This window comes from Falco punctatus (genome assembly GCF_963210335.1).
Source record: "Falco punctatus genome assembly, chromosome: 1".
NCBI lineage: Eukaryota > Metazoa > Chordata > Aves > Falconiformes > Falconidae > Falco > Falco punctatus.
In genome coordinates, this window is record NC_137580.1 from 28,809,990 (window position 1) to 28,828,338 (window position 18,349).

The window sequence follows — 18,349 nt, forward strand, 5'->3', positions numbered from 1 at the left end:
ACAAAATCTATGTGCAATATGTCACTCATAGTTAAGTGACTTTGAAGTTTAGACATTCATAATAATTTATCTCATCATACAGTTTGTCTAAAGATAAGTTTTAATGCAGTGTTTAAAAGAGAAACAGAGACCCCAGTGGAAGAAAAAAAAAATATCCAGACTCAGAAGTCTTTCAATAGAATAAGTGATAAGCTCATGGTTCATGTTAGATTTCTTTAGCTATAGTTAGGACCCTGAATTTCTTATACAGCTACTCAAGTAAAGCATCTCAGTAGAAAGATTTTGGGGCAGTTTGGTAAGAAAGGTGTTTCAGAACTTCTAAATGTAAAATTTTGTAATTAACTTTCCATATGCCAACAGTTCTCTGATTGAAATGCTGAAAACAAAGGGCCCTGGATTGCATTAGATTCACTGTTGACCTTTGATTATAAAACTGAGCAAAAAAGTAAAAGTAATCACTTTTAATTTTTCCTTCTTAAGTTACTCAACTTCCCACGATATTTTTTTTTCCCTTATTACTTTGTCTTTGTAACTTCTCATAATATGTAAATCTTACCTTATCATTAATTGTTTTTGTTGCCTTTGCATGAATCTCATTAATTTTTGGTACTTCTTTACTGAGATGAAGCAACTGAAATCAAATGAGGTCATACAAGGATTTCATAAAACATTATACTTTCTATATATGTTTTTATTTCCATTAAGCTGATTTATTTTATATTATTTTAAGAGGTTTCTTTGGAATAGTTTGATGCTACTTTTTGTAAGAAAAATGTTTATTTTTCTGTTTCTTCTAAATTTGCTTGAATAAAGAAATGAAAAGCTCTCCCTTAAATAACCTTTACTGACAGCCAACAAAGTGCTTACTGATATATGATACATTTCAAAATCTGTAAGCCCATACTATAAATAATACATGATACTAAATAGTAATTTTTGTGGTGTGATATAATTCAACACAGTATTACATGAGATATTGTACAACCACACAAAACACTGTAATTTTAGGTGAAGCATTTTCTTTTCCTGAAAGTTTAGCACTTAAGAAATGACACAATCAAAAAAAGTAGATAACAGAACCAAACTGTCAAACAGTTTATATTCTGTTCAAACATTGAAGTGAAGGTAACAATAAGTTCTTCATGACTGTAGATTTCTTTTCTGTTGATATGAAAATCAAAATAATCTGAATAACAACTTTTTCATGACATGGAAGCAACATCTTAAATAAATTGTAACAATAACTATAATACATTACAATACATTAGAGTAGATTTTGCTTCCACATTGATCTCTCTGTCCCAAAAAGTATTTTGCACTCAGAATGAACAACCTGTTTATGTCCATCTGATTTGTTTTTAACAGTTATGCTGTTTTCAATTAACTAGTGGTGCAACAGACTTCAAAATCGATGGTTGCTTTTATTCCTATAATACCTGAGAAAACTGACACACAAAGACAGTTTTTCCTTTTTGACCTTTACCCTCATGTAAGACACTGCCTTGAGACCTTTTGTTTTCTTCATGAATATTTCTTTTTTTCCCTGTCATTTAATTTATTTATTTTTATATTCTTTTTTGACAGTTGCTTTGCTTTCTTCCTCTTATTTTGGTACTGCTTTGATCTGTATCATAAACCCAGGATTTATATTCTCTAAACAATTGTCAATTATAATGTTTCTCGATTGCAGTGTTTTCCCCTTTAAATTATTTTAAATCGTTTAGTTCTCAGCTATCTCAAAAACTACCTATGTGAAATTAGATTCTTAAAACGTCAAGATTGTGTGCCTGTGCACAAGCATAGGACCATACTGATTTTTTTTCTGAATGAAGGTCTATTTTTATCAACATTCCACTTTTTCCATATTTTTCTTTGCCCAAGAACTAAAAAGGATTGTCTGTGAAGATAGTTTTGACATTTTTTTTTGCTCGATTGGGTTTTGTACCTGTGATGGTAATGGAGATATGGAAAAAGGATGTAGAAGTAACTTGAAGATGGTAGAACTATTATCACAAAGTGTATTCTAACCAAATCTCCTTTGCAGATTGTGTGACCTGTAGGTAGAAAAACCTGGCTTATAGAGTGTAGAAATTATTGTGTTAGTAAGGAATATGATTTGCAGATATAATTTTAAACCGACAATTTAAAAATTAATTTTGAGTATACCCAAAGCCTGAGATGCCCTTGCAGAACTGCTTCACTGCTCTCCAGACTGAAGAGGGAAAGCCCATCACACCAGAAGAGATGCTGGAGCCGAGTAAGGCAGCCTGACCTGCTCCCCATATAACAACCAGTGCAACTAAGCAAAAGTTCTAGACGTAGAACCCCTGCAATAACAGGGGATTGGAATTAGGTGATCTTTAAGGTCCCCTCCAGTCCAAGGTATTATATGTACGAATGTATTTGATAATATGAAAATGATTGTTTAATGAAAATAATGATTGGAATAAATGAATATTGGTTTGACCAACCAATTATATGATAGTTACAGATAAATATAGCATTCTTTGCAGAGGTGGAATCCCTGCTGAAGTTTTCTGAAGACAGCAGAGAACATTTCTGTTCTTGCTTTTAATGTGCACACACACTCTACAATATTCAATGAGGCTGAATATTTCTGTGGGAGCAAAATGAGCAGGAACTAGGGTTGATCACTGAGATGAACAAGCATGAAACAATTTCCCCCCCTGGTTTGCACATAATGGGCCCGAGATATCAAGCCAGATGAAGTCAGATGGAGCCTCTCAAATGATTCTGTAATGTATCGGTCACAACCACAAGATCAAAGGAGAACTTACTTATACACTTGAGTGAATTCAGTAAGAAATTACATAAAACTTGGTTTTGACTGTGTGACCTTGTCATAGGAATGAAAAAAGGAAGAAAACCTGACAATCTAATAGTAAAATATCATCATAAACAGCTTGATACAACAAATTATTTATTTCTATCTTGAGTTGGGATTTTTCTTTTTTTAATGGAAATTATTTCTATTTCATAAAGAAAGAGGAAAATAGTTATCTTACCTGCCCTCAAAACTCTGGCAAACAATTGAAGCATTAGATTTAAATAATGAAAATTAATAACAGCTGTGTTAATGTAAACATATCAGCCTCTTCATCAATAATAGAGACAGTATTTAAGAACTAAAAACATACTTCTCAGTATTACAAAATAATTATCTCACTTTTTTTTCAGCATTTATATCTGGGAAGGGTAAGCTTGCTTTCTTTAAGCTGTGTCATAAACAGTAACAGGAAGATTTCCATCAGAACTCTGAAGGATTGCAGAGGCAGGCAATGAATCTTCCCAAACTGCTCTGACCCTTCAGATTTACTTAGCTCCTTAGCTAATGAGTTTCTTTCCCACATAGTTTACAGCCTTAATTTAATAAGTATTACTAAGTGGTTCTTTTTTTTACAGATTAATGCTTTTTATGCCTACTTAATGCTCCAAGGTAGGTACCCTGCAGGCTCTAGGTACAGTGGTTCAGTAGATATACTTGACATAAATGTTCTTTGTCAAATTGTATCAGTTGATACTCATGAAGGGACAGTGTCTTATGAGCTTGCGTAACAGGCTTCATCTTGGTATCTTGCAGTCTGGTCTTCAGCAAAAAATTAAAAGTAAGGATCTGTCTTGTTCTAAGGATGCACATTGACTGATGATCTTTTTTTTTTATTTCTTTTCCATATTTAGGCTCTTTCAGCCCAACATTCTGTCTTTGGGGTGACAGTTCTGTAAAAAACATTTAAAAATACTATGGTGGATACCACCTACTCATTTAACTTGATGGTGCATTTATTATGTGTACAAGATAAATATGATTATTACTATGTAAGTTAAAAAAGGGCCAGTTTAGGATTTTATTTTTTTTCCCTAAGGTGAACTAGGATCCTTACCAAACTAATGTACAGCATTGCCAAAAAGTTAAAGCTTCAGCTGACAATTTTTCCATATTTAAAGTGCTGAGTAAAGACTGATGAGAAATCTGTAGGTAGCAGATTTGTACAAAATTCTGATATGTTCTTATGCCATTTTCATTCTAAAAAAAGTTTACCATGCCTAGGAACAGCTGAAATAGATTTTTCTATGACAGGTATAGTGCTGCAGGGGAGGCTGGGGGAGAAGGTGGTTTTTTTTCAGGGATTTTTTTAGTATTTTGATAGCAAGTATTCCACTGGAACATCTAACTAGTCAGAAAAAAATAATGTTGACAAAAATGTTAATAGAAAGGGATAGTTCTGCTTCCTTATATTATAATGAGAATATTTGATAAATACGGTTGACTTCCACTTCATTGGACTATTTTTTAATTCGTAGTATAAATAACCTACTTGTATTTATTTATAATTTTTTATATTACATTATACTGTTTTAATACTTTATTTGTATATTTTCATTTTCAGGAAAATATCAATTTAAATATTTTCTGCATAATAAATGTATGAAAACTTAGAATTCTTCTCAGGATCAGTTCTGATCGATTCTGTCTGGTGTGTAGGTATGAGCGCAGAGGTCTGAGTGACAACAACATGAGAAGGCACTATGGGTTATAAGGACCATCAGGCCTGGGTGCCAACAACTAGAGAGACCAGGGTATGTATATGTTCCCCTAGAAAACCAATTTTCTTCAAATTTCAGTGCTTGTGCATAGATGTAAGTCACTACTGAATTTTACTGTTGAACTTTGAACCTCGGGAGCTCCTATGGCCAGGTGCCAGCAACTGTGGAGAGCAAGGATGTGAGGTCAGCTGTTGAAGGGACAGATATCTGTCTAAGGTCAGCTATGGGAAGGATCCATACTACATATATAAATCTATATCTTAGTAGCTTATTTCAGTCCTCGGCAGCCAGAGGGAAGGACCAACCCACCCATGCCGTTCATGTTTGCAAGAGTTCTGTGTGCTTTTGCCCCTGATAGTCTTTGTGGCCAGCTATGTATTTCCTTTTTTTGTTTATTTTCTTCTTGTGTGCTTGCTTGTGTGTGCACCCACTGGGAAATGAAAGTCCAGCCTTGCTGCTAGGAAGACCTGGGGACACAGTGCTGCAGCAGCCTTGCCTCTATCAAACTACATTTAGTAGCCTTTAACAATGTTGAAATTCCAATTGGTGTGACATAATGCACAGCAGTGCTGACTATGTTTATCATACAGTAACATTTCTGTTATATGTGTTATTTAAAGGACACTACAAGCGTTTAATGAACGCTTTGAAACTTTTCAGCCATCAAGTTTATTGCCAGGCAGCCTCAGATGCCTGGACAGAAACTTCCATTCTCTCATTTCTTTGCATGAGCAAGTTATCTTTTTTCAGATCTGAGTAAATCTAAAGGAGGAAAAGAGCAGAGAGAAAAAAAAGACAACCATGCTGAGAACATCAACAGTATGACTTAAGCGTATGGAATAAGACAACAGTTCAAGGGACCATGATCTTTTGTCCAGCCTGCTTGGAGAACACAACAGAATTTTTTCCTCTCAGGGTATCGTTTCCTTTCTACAATACTGGATTTTGTGAATGGCAGTAATGGGTTGTATCCATAATCTTTTTAGTTAGTTTGACATGCACACACACACACATACACATATACAGGTAAGTTTATGCAGCAATCACAACTGTTTTCTCAATTAACTCTCTGCTTTCAGTCATCTAATGAACTTTAGGTCATATGCTTGCTCTCTTCTCGTTTTCATATCTTCTAATTACAAGGAAATATTACGTAAGATGCAACAGATATTATAGCTCATCACATTTTATAATCAAATTGAAAAGTAAAAAAAAAGAATTTCACAGAGCAAAAGTACTGCATATATTATGACTGATATGAAGTTCTAGAAATTTTCATGTTGAATTCTCAAGTTTTATAGTTCTGAGCAATAGATACATGGTGACTAATGCTCACTGGAAAAGAAAACAAAAAATACACAGATTGCTTGTGAAAACTCTATGTTTTAATTTAGTTTTGTTGAGTCTGACTCAATTACATGGTTCTGAATTACTTTGTAGGCGTTAGTTATTACTTGCTTAGAAATTACATTCTTGCAGATGCTTTAGTGGCAGCTAATACATGGCATAGCTTGTAATGTATATACTGCATTGAGCTGCGATAATCAAGGAGCTATAGCTCCTTTAATCTCTTTTGAATTCTTATCCTTTACTGTTTCAGAAAACATTTCGTTCTAACACATTTCACAAGTTAATAGCTAGAGGCATGTAGCTGATTTGCTTAAAATACAGTTTCCTTTAGAGAAGTGACCGTCTAAAGCAATACCTGCTCACTGTGTAGCCCAGCTCTCTGTGCATAAGATGTTCATGTACCTGCATTATTGCCTTCTATTTGATGTATTCAAAATGATTTTGTTTGTCTTTTCCAAACACCTGGGCTTCCAGTACTGATAGGTATTGTGGTAGGCAAGTGGTAAAGAAAACCTGCGCTCCAAATATTTTACAAGCTAAAATTACTAATTATCATTAATTTAAATTATGTTGCTCATGCAATAAAGGAAATGGATTGTGCATTATCAGTGAAGATACTTAACTAAGATGCAATTCCATTTCCCTTTTGTCAGCATATGAGGGAAGTTTTGTAGAGCTCAGCTCTGTCTTTTCTGTTGCAGCTGAGGACACTGCCGAAGTACATGCCTTAACTAGCTTTGAATTAAAGCTGCTCAGTTAGAGGGGGAGAGGGTTTCTCTCACTTTGCTATTTTCAGGTTCTACTGCCTTTTTTCACTACCAATTGCTATTCTTTGCTTCTCTATGTCCAATGAATGCTTTTCTTCTCACTGCCATTTTCTCTGTACAAGGAACATGCAGAAGCAGAATTCCACTAAGATTCCTCAGAATTAGAGGAAAATGTAACATAAGCAACTATCTCAATTATGCCATCATTAAACAGAATTACACTACTGAGTTTTCAGTGCTGGAGTTGATGAAATATTATCTTGTGTATCAACTTTTGTCAAGCACATATCTAGGACAAAGTCCTAGTACATGTACTGTAGGGTGTGCACATAATGACACATTTATCCAGAGCTCTTCCTAAGAAACTACAAAGCTGATCTCTAATCAGGAATTAGAGGGGTTTTTTTAAAAGTTCATTAGCTATGTATTTGTAAATTTTCTTTTCACATCTCTTAAAGAAATGACTGGGGACAATCACAGAGGACAGAAATCTTGATTTGGAACCATATTTTTTGGTACTCATGGTAGATAAAAGGAAAGTGCATAGTGTAGCTACACCCAAAGGATTATTATTGGTATTATCTTTGGCAGAGTGCCTTGATTTTATATTTCTTTGTGTATCTACAAAATTCTTTCTCCAGGGAAAATGATGCTTATGATTTTTTTAATGATTCGATCAGTGATTTTCAGCCACAGGTTTGCTCTTTGTGAAGAAGGGTGGCAGATTCACTGCTAAGACTGGCATCATAATTGCAAATTGTTGTCTCTTTTTGGTATTTGGATGTTAAATTGCCCTTGAAATGAAAGTACTTTGTTGATAGCAGGCATGTACATGAATTCTCTTTAAAGTCTCAGCTAACCACAACAAAAGCAATGTAAAAACCTGCATGCTTTTCCTTGTCATGTTTGAGAAAGAGCAAAAACTTAATTACAGATCCTCTTGGAAGCATCAAGATTAAGGCATTGTTTGGCTTTATAATGCTTCTCACTTTAAAATAAATTAATTTTTAAAGTGAAAAAAAAGAAAAAGAAAAATGTCAGAATGTAAAAGTGAACCTTGAGCAGTAGATGGAAAAACATGAGTGAAAATAGCAGAAAGCACAAATATACATGTTTAAATTTATTTAAAATAATTAAAAACTAATTAAAAATATTTTCCTTACTAGCATTTACTTCAGAGATTTCAAAACTCAAACATATTATATGACAATGCAGGATTTTTGCAAGTGCTTTCTCTGTAATCTGAACAATAAAGATAAATATTTTCTGGGTTAATGTGAAATACCTCATATTTGTGTAAAGCACTTGTTCTATTTTGTTTCATTTCTGACATATAACATTGGATCTAATTTCTGTTATTGCTTAACTTACATAATTTGCATCAAATCCCTGATCACAAATATTTCTGCAGACTACACAGTATGCACTGTGTGATATGAGTTTGTAGTGAATCAAAATTAAGGCAGTGTTTTCTTCAAAAGTAAGATCACAACTAAATGGACTTCATTTCCCAAGAGGAAGAAGTCATCAGGGAAATATTTGCATTTTACAGGTTATGTAAACTACTTTATAAATCAGAGAAACCAAAGCACTCTCCCTCCCTGAAAGTCTTTGAGATTTCAATATGCAACACCCTGTAATTTGAGAAAGAATAGATTATTGACAGTCATCATTCATCAGTGTATTTATCATTCAGCATCATAGCTCATCAAAATTTATTTCCTAATTTTACATGGAGTTGAAATTAATTGGAAGTGGCTTATACTTCCATGATTAAAAATTGTGGTTATCCCGTGTTTTTCATCAATATTATGACAGGAGAAAATATGGATATCACTTTAAACTATAAAATACTTGAGTAGACTAACTTGCTTTTTTGAATTTTCACATACAAATAACAATTTATCAGTCATATATTTAGGGGTTAAGATGACTTGCATAACACAGGACAGGATTGATTGTGGAAATCTAGTACATAATTGTTTTCTTTTGACTGAAGAATTAACTTTGAAAAGAAAGCAATGAACAATGAATGCTATAAATTCAATTAACTCATTCAAGAACAAAATTATAGCAAACCATAGTAGCATATGCTTAATGTTTTAGGTTATTTACTGTATTTATTGGGAATAGCTATGGACTTTTAATTTCTTCAGGTAATAACTTATATATACTACATAAAAATAGTATGAGTAACCCATTGATTTGAAACAGGTTAAACCTTCTGCTACAGTTTATTAAAAAAAAGTTTTTGAATGATATAAAATAGCTCTTTTCTTATTTTTAAGTGATTATCAATTTCATTAATACATATTGTTTTACAACCAACATTTTAAAGTGAAAAAAGAATCAGATACAACCTACTTGTCTTCTGTTGAAGAACTCACTATACATATAGTAATGTTTCTCTCCATCCTTTACTTATATTCTCTCTGTTTAGCCTTATAATCTGAGACAGAAGAAATTATTTCAATGACAATTTAGAAATATTTCAATAAAAGTTTTTATTTTCATTTGCTCATAATTGTAACTTCAACCATTTAAGCTGTACGCCTCTTGAGGATAAACACATTTTTTCCAGAGAAGTAAAACTACTGGTCCCCAGAAAAATCCATTGTTTTGTCAGTATTAAAAATATTTAACAGGATAATCTAATTGCAGATGTCTATACAGATGTTCTATTAACACCATTTACAGGAGCAGAGAAATAAACTGTATTTGACATTTGTATCCCTAAGTCTGATTGATGCACACAAGCACCCAAGTGTTTGATTACTCACCAATTATCCAGCAATCGTTAAAAGGTCATTGAACATGGTCCAGCCCAGGTGGTAACTAATATTTTCACAATATTGTTCCTCCTAGGAGGACAGCATGTCTCCCTGGGCACAAGGCAGTCTTCTGTGGTTGGATGTTGATAAAACAGCCTCTGAAATAGTTTCTGAAATGACAACAGTTTTAATATAAAGTTGAAGGATAGACAGGTGGCAGAAGGCTCATGAAAGAAACAAAGCTAAGCTATTTAAGGGATAAGTTTAAGCGACAGGGAAAAAGTAAAGATAAGAGAAAACTAATCCAATACCACAGCAAAGATAAATAGATTTTGCCAGCAAGTGTTCTGTGCAGCATTTCAAAGGCACTGATTTCCTGATGGTCTAAATAAGAAAATTATCCAAGGTATGAGGTGGCTTCTTTGGGGTTTTCTTCCTATAGAAACAAGGCTGTAGGAAGAACGGTTTAGACTTATGAATTATTTTGACACAAAGCCAAGATAAAGCTGGGGTGCATTTTGAAATTGCACAGTGTAATCGCTACAAACTAATATTTTCAGTTTGTTCAACATGAAAAGACCAGTTGTGGCTGAAAAGAAAACAATTTTATAGAAAATATTCAGCTAAGTCCACTCAGAATCTGTTCTTTTGCTGTCAACAGATATTCATGAAGCCCTTTCAGAAGACATTACTGTCATCCCTCATGCATATTTTAGTCTAGGGTTTTTTCTGAGTTATTTTTGTTATATAAATAAATTACATAGTGTTTAAAAACTGTCAACACAAGCTCATTGTTTTCACTAGATTTTAATTTGCACATGTTGCCTAACAGTGCTGACTTATACTTTCTTTGGATCTGAAAGAATCCCTTTGTGATTGATGTAACATGGAACAGTTATTCTCGATTCTGTCAGGTATGATAAATAAAGTACAAAAAGAACCCTACACCAAAATAACTTTTATATTCGTTACTCAAATTGTTTAAGTCAGCTGACAATGGCTGCAGTCATCATTTACATCAACAACTACAAAGTACTACTGTAGTAAGTAGTTAGAAACCAGTGGTACAGTATTAAGAATACATTAATTAGCCAGCTATTATTGAGATGTTAAAATAATTAATGAAAATGAAAATTAATAATCTGTGGCTATCTAACCAACTATTTTAAAGGGGTTTATAAAATTAATCTGGGTCTTTTAGTTACAATAGGGTGTATAGCTGCACATTGGATTTGGATTTAAATCTGAATTCATACCTTCGCACTTTGCTAGCTGACAAGTTTTCTGAGTGTTTGTAAGTGGCTTTCCCACTTATTTTGACCAGGAAGCATCCCAAAAGATGAGGCTTCATTTTGTTTGCTTTGTGGCAGCAGCTTTTAAAATCTCTTGCTCTGTTCCTGTAGCATAAGGAGAATAGGGCAAAACCTGATAGAAAGGCTAGGAAGAGTTTAAGAATGAGGGATTTTGATAAAGAAACTGCATTTGCTGAGTCTTTTGGAGGAACTAATTTTTCATAAAGGGAAAATGTCATTGGTCTGTTCGATTAAGGCCTCAGATCACCATAACCACGTAATTTCAATCTGTGGCCTTTAGCTTGCCAAGAAAGGTCATGATGCTGGGATCAAGCAGCAGAAAAACAATAAAAGTATGGTAAATACCTTGAAAAATATAAAATAAGTCTGTAAGATACTGGATGAAAGGAAAATAAGTAAAATAAATGAAAGTGGTCATATCTGCATTTTAATAAAGTGAAAAAATATTATTTCCTCTTTGAAAAAATTATTGTTTATGATTTTGCTTGAGTGAGTTTTATGTGAAAATTATCAATATCATAAAAAATTAATTACAGCACAGATCATAACCCTTTAATACTCCTTCTTTATATTGGTATAGAACAGAAAATTGAACAGGAACTCTCTTTTCAGAATTATTGTTTTTTAACTTTCCCTCAGATTTATCCAAAAATCTTTGAGCCTTCACAAATTAATGTAGCAATCTGCACTTTGCAGGTATGTGTAGAAAGAGAAAGAAACAATGGAGAAGGAAATGGCATAGTAAACTGGGAATAAATTTCCATGTATGGGAGCCATACACAATAGTATGTAATTTTGGTGGTTGTAGCCAGGGAGAAACAGATTCACAAGACCTGTCTCAGTACCCTATTTCTGCCTCTTCCTAATGAAAAGTAACAAAACTTAATTTTTCCTACTCCTTGTTGTACAGTTGGTGTATATAATTTTAGATTTTGCTGTCACTTTCCAATTTCACCTTTTACAGATACTAAAGTTTATTAGAAAATATTACTAATAATTTTTATTTTAATTCTTTTTTTTTTTTTTTTTTTTAATATACAGTCTTACTTGGCTGGAGCATTTTTGTCCAAAAGCAATTAAAAAATACACAGTAAGAAATAGATACTTTTGTATTATGAACAAGAAGATGCAATGTTTCACACATGTTCTGTTTCTTTCAATGATTTAAAATAAAATAAATGTTAAAAGAGTATGTAATGAGGTGTTCCAGTAATTTCCATATCAGAGGGGGAAAAAATGGGGAAAAATAATGATTTGGTATTTATAAATTGAGACACACTTAATGCCATCAGGTCAAATAAAAATTCAGCTTGACTCTTTATCCTGCGATATTTATCTCAGTCTGCCTACAAATTACAACAGCATCTTGATCCAGCTTGCAGTGAAATGAAAGATGAGCAGAACATGACTTAGAACAGGTTGGGAGGGGGTGGGGAGGGGGTGAGGGGTCGGTGCTGTTGTGTGTTTAGATTTTATTTTGTTATTAATTTTATAGTATTTTTTTCTTTTCAGCTAGCCTGGTAGAACTTTAAATTTAAAAGGACAGATAAAAAGAACATTGAAGTGTTTTTTTATGCAGTGTTAAAGAGTGTATGCTTTCTCTATACTTTTTTTTTTCTTAAATATTAATTTTCTAGATCATCCAGGATACTTTCCAAAGTAATTGCATTGTTTGCTGTCTAATCTTTAGAATTTAGCTTGGTTTCTGAGTGACCAAATAAGTTTTCATCATGATTAGGTCTATTTTGTAAAGTAACAGAAAAGGTCTAATAGAGCTGCTTGCAGAAGGACACATGTACAGATATGTAATGCATATTTGCAATGCTAAAAGAACAGAATTATTTAGGATTGTAAAAACAATTATCTAATTTGTTATGTTTTAACAAATATCAATTGAATTATTTAGAGTAGCCCTGTAACTGACTTAAATGTAGAAAATTACTGTGACAAGTATTTTATTTCAGATTTTAATCATATAATCCCAAGATGGAGTACAGTTTTGGAATTTATTATTCAGGCCCTCTCTGAGCCCTCAGAGGAATCTTGTCATGTTAGATTTAATCTAAAAGACATACTACAGCTGAAGTACTTTTGGTCCTGTAATGCTTGTGGAAACATTACCTTATACTAACATGTCTTCTTAGCAGTCAGGGCATAGAATACATCCACTTTAAATTAGTTTTCAATATATAATGATAGATTACCTTACCTTCCTTTTTATTTATTTTTTTTTTAAGGCCATCATTTTTGCTTTATAAATTGAACTATAGGAACAGAGGCTGAATTTCCTACCTCGCTCATGAAAGACAATTCCATCAGAAGTTTGATAGATCTAAAAAGTCTTAGTATTGCTCAAAGACACTGAATTAGAAGGGAAAGAAATGGCCAAAGGTAGATAAGAAACCAGGCAGTCCAGGGAAGGCATGGAATAGGATTAAAAAGAGGGATGGAAGGAAAAACATGCTGTGGCTTTGAAAATTCTTTATTTAAATGAAAAGAATATAATGACATAGTGTTAATTATCAAAGAATATGCTTGTATTGACTGAAATATAGTTCTAACATTAGTAAACATAATGTGTTATGAATTAACGAATGTCAAACCACATTTCAATAATAAATTTAAACACCACAGATGTCAGAAATTCCTATTAGCTGGGGTTACCACCTAGCAGGCATGTGTCCTATCCAGTACTGCTTTAGCATTGATTCCTTGTGCCTCTTAGCACAGTAACCTGATAAAGCTCTTCCTTTAATTTTTTTTTTTTTTTTTAAAAAAAAAACAAACCTGAAATCATGAAGTATAAACTCCCCTGTGTCAATCTCCAGTTTCACTTTGTTCTCGGTAATGATAGAGGTTGTTTTGAGTGGGTATGTCTTTCCAGTAAAAAGCAAACCAAAATACTGCAAACAGAGAGTGACCATTTTTAAATTCCGAGTAACTCAAGTGCCTTTGCCTGCTGAATGGCTCCTTGTTTTGAAACTTGAACTGCCGTTTGAACAGAAATACTTTTTAGAATGACCCATTTTGTCACTTAGCCTCTTTGAAATGTCAGTTTTTATATGCCCTTCATACTGCAGTGATTGCAAAGCCCTTTTATTTTATTCATAGCCCCCATCATTGTTTTGATTCATTTTTATCACTGCTGGCCATCCCTGTCAAAGCTTCCTAGGCCTAAAAGAAATCTTAAAAGGGCTGGCAGAAGTAAGGTTTAAGTCTCATACAATTTTGTTCTTCACTTTAAAATATTAAGTCATTTGCTTGATATTTGCTATTACCTACAATTCTGTATGTAAATATAAACTAAATTCAAAGAGTAGCTGGTATTTTCAATTTTATTACAGAGCCACTTTCTCAGGGAACATACAGAATGGTGTAAGAAAAGGGAAAAATGAGTATCTTGTAGAATTTTAGTTGTGTAGAAGTCTAATTATTTTATTGAATATATTTCTACTGTCATGAAATGGATAAAACATTCACTAAAGTATCAAATACATTGTATGCGTGCATGCAAATATTTTCCTTTTATATACTTAAATATTTTTAACTGTCTGCCTATGAATGTTATAGTACATAGTAGTGTTATCAGGAATATCTTCATATTCTAAAAATTCCCAGCCTGAAGCAAAAATTTCAGAGAACCTCTGAATACTGTATTCATCCAAGAAGCCCAAGTACATTTCCATGATGTGAGAAGCTATGATAGCAATCCGTAGTAGGAATAAAAACAGGTGAAAGTGCAAGATATTCACAGTTCATGAGTAGAATTATGATGAAGTCACATGCTAACAACACAAAAAAAAAGAAGAAAAAAACAGACTCAAAAAAATGTAGGTTTTAATCTTGCTAGTGATGCTGCTGCCACTCTCCATATTCCTCACACACACACACATAAGACACAAAACAAGAAAAATATCCCACTCAGAAAGCCACCAAGTACCTGAATAATTTCAAGTATATGTGTAATTCCCAGTTTGCATGCTTGCCCAAAGGTGTAAAACAAACATAACCTGTTCATTAAAAAGGAAAGGTGTGGGTTTTTTTTTTAATGTAAAGAAGTCAGGTCAATGAAACAAGAGCATTTTAGCGCATCTAAGTACTTACTCTGTTTTAGATATGAAGAATTAGATTTACTAGGAGATACCACCAAAAAAGGTTAATATTTTGTTAAAACACATTACAAGTGTCCAGTGAAATATTATGAAGTAGTTAGATACTGTGTATAACTTTTAATGAGACAAGTCTTTTATCAAACTGCCAGAAAAAAATACAGACTTCTAAGTAGCAGTTTTCATTTCTAACTTTTTTTCCTAACAATTACTTTTAGATTTCTTACCTTCTGTTCTCATCCTTTTAGATTAATGATGTGGAAAACAAAATGTATTGAATGCGGCATCTCTTCATCTGTTTTGAACTAATAACGCCTTCACAACACACAGTTGTTTTGGTACATGCTGGATACTGATGTAGAATAACAGTGGATGAAAACATATGGAATAGTTACCTAATGTGTGTGCTCATTTTCTGACATAATCAGGTCATTCTTGCAAGGTTTCCAGAATAAATTAATTCAGAGGGAAGCTATCAAAATAATTTTAAATAAGAATGTTTGCTCTATAAACCTGGAAATAAGTATAGAATATTTAGTTTCTTTGAATAAAATGGTCACAGTCCATACGAGTTGAATGATACATTAGTCTTTTTATTACTGTCAGTTTGTTAACTTTCTATGCTCTAGAAATACATTCTCAGTAGAAAGCAGCACCAGGTATTCTACGAAAACGAACCAAAAAAACTATCCAGTTCCTGAATATGAAATGATGTCATAGGTTAGGCCTGTAAGTCTCCACCTGGGTGGGAAGAGCCCTGTGGAACATCACCTCCATTCCTGCGCTGCCTCACAGGGTTTCTGGGCCCTCCACACAAGCCGCCCCTCCAGTGGCTAAAGTCTGCTTGCTGTGCTCCTGCGCACCAGCTCTGCAGAGGTGTTCTCCTCAGCAATATGTAAGAGCCCAACGCTTCCCAATCAGCAGTCCAAGAATAGAATTACTTGCTTGTTGGAGAAGAAAGACTGATGGTTCTTCCTTCTAAAGGCACATCTTATAACGACCTCTATCCATAAGGTGGGCACACATGCCAAACACTGCCATGCTGACACTATTCAGGACATGCGAACATGTGAATCCAGACGAAGCTAATGCAGAAGTTCAGAGCTTCTTAATACTGTCAGGATTCAGACAGCTGTATATAAAACTAGAAGATTTAAACTTTGCTTTGCATTAAGAAATGTAACACTCTGCTCTGAAGCCAAGAGTATAACAGTAAACTTATTTTCCCCAAGGAGAGGTCACAAGCTTTCCAAGGAACCTAGGCATATATTAAGTATATTCTTAAGGATTAAAAAAAAATATTGTAAAATTAAAAAAATTAATCCTGAATCCATGTTTATGCAAATTAAGACATTTGTTAAATGTAAAGACAAATATTCCAGGTTTCTTAGTAGCTAAACTTGTGAAGTTAATTTAGTTCTAACAAACAAAAAACCGAAAAGGTAAAAAAACTTATTTCTGTGGTAAATTTATTTTTAATTATTTTTGTTAAACTGCATAAAAGGTGCAATAAATATATTATAAATAGGGTAAGGATATTAGTCGCAACTACTAGATAGCCAGAAAAAATGCACTGGTCTGAAAAAGTCAAGCTCTGTATCTAAAATTAAAAAAAAAAAATAAAACCACACTGATAACCTTGAAACATCAATAGGAAGCTAAAGGAATTTTGATGCATAGACACATTATTCTCTGATACCATCATACTCTTCATGCCAGTCCCTCTGCTGCTTTCTCCTAGTCTCTCGCTTTCTCCTACTCTCTCTCTCTCTCTCTCTCTCTCTCCAGAACCAGCCAATGATCATAGGCAAAGAAAAAGAATTGTCATTATACCCTTTCAAATTAATATACTTGTGTATACATGTATATAAACACGCATATATCAGCTAAAGAATTCTAAATCTGTGATGCAAGTTTTTAGAAGATTAAAAAATAAGGCCAGTTTTAAACTTTAAAAATTGACTTTAGTAAATGCCTTCATTATAAACACATCATTCTTATGCTTAAGTGTTACACATTTTTAATCATTGTCACTACATAGTCAAAACTATTAATCCTTAACAGTTGTACCTTAAATTAGCTAAATTAACACTGTTAGTACAATGGGTACATCAGCCCACTACATTCTGGGGAAATGGAAACAAACCCTTGGATAGCAAATAACAACTCATCTGGACCAGAAATGATTTTGTAGAAAAGTGTTGCTTTTAAATGTTTGAATCAATTTTCCTCCATATTTAGAAATAATTCCCTGAAGTGTTTGAGAAGGACCCAGCTAATGATTTTATCTGAGGGAAGAAGACAAAGAAGACAAATCATATTTTGATGTGAGATAAAAATCTTTTTATCTCTACAAGTATGACAGAAAGGGATTTGTTTTTTAAATTATTATTTTCTAATTCAAGAATGAGAAATAAACATTGACAAAAAAAACAAACAAAAAAAAAACCAACCAACCAACCAGATTAAAAAAAAACAAACAAACACACCAAAAAAAAAAAAAAAAAAAAAAAAGGACCCACACCAGAGAGAGGAATAGTTCAGGATCTGCTGCCTGAATTTTTGGCTGGAATCAGAAGTTTTCCAGATAATATGGTAACTAGGTTTCAAAATTCAGAGCAGAAATTGTACTAGCATGTTCACTACAGCTTCTTTCCCAAACAGAAAAATTCCTGAAATCTTTATTAATAATGTTCATCATACCAGATTTCATGTAAATTTAATATATTTTTTTTTGGTCATTTACTGTTTTGAGTAAAGGGGTGGTTTGGGTTTTTTTGGTCCCTGCTCCTTTTTAACTATTCTTATTTTACTATTGATAAATTCTTTATAGAATATGCTTCCAATAATTTATAAAACACATAGTCCTGCTACCAAAGTAAGAGGAGACAAAAGCATATGCATCTATCTTAAAGGCTGAAAGAATGTTCTTCTTTTCATAATGAATATTAATTAATGAAGCATTTAATATAAAAGTAAAAATTGTAGACATAACAAAAAGGGAAAAAATGAAAATATCATTTTATGTTATTGTCATATTTCTCTGTCATTCACAGTACAAAAAACTTGTGATCTTTGTCATATATTTACTTTCATAGTCATTCTGTGAAATAGCTTTTTGAAGTAAAGATGCCATGTGATAACATTATGTTCAACTAAACTTATCCACTTCATGAACTATTGTGTAATCAATAATTAATGAGATCTCTGGATGTTTAACTCACTGAATACTCTGTTCATTTAAATTCCAGACAGACAGATTTTGAGGTAATGTCCTTCATTTGCACTTTTGGGTGTAAAATACTAATACAACTTAAAAGAAAATATATGCCAAAGACTGTAGGCAAAATTATCAAAGTATAATTTGTAATAAAAAATGGTCACAAATTTTATATCCTTAATAAATAGATGAGAAAATAATGTGATAACTAACAACAAGAAATGACAGTTTAACTTATATTAAAGCAATTAAA

At 32.9% G+C, this 18,349-nt stretch overlaps 1 long non-coding RNA gene across 1 annotated transcript; it reads left to right on the top strand.

The window, feature by feature from the left end:
• The first annotated feature begins 229 nt into the window (after positions 1 to 229).
• On the top strand, positions 230 to 17,331 carry LOC308058324. Its single transcript, XR_013925772.1, has 2 exons — positions 230 to 1,941; positions 1,982 to 17,331. It is a non-coding gene; the product is annotated as an uncharacterized lncRNA (long non-coding RNA).
• The last annotated feature ends 1,018 nt before the right edge of the window (positions 17,332 to 18,349 follow it).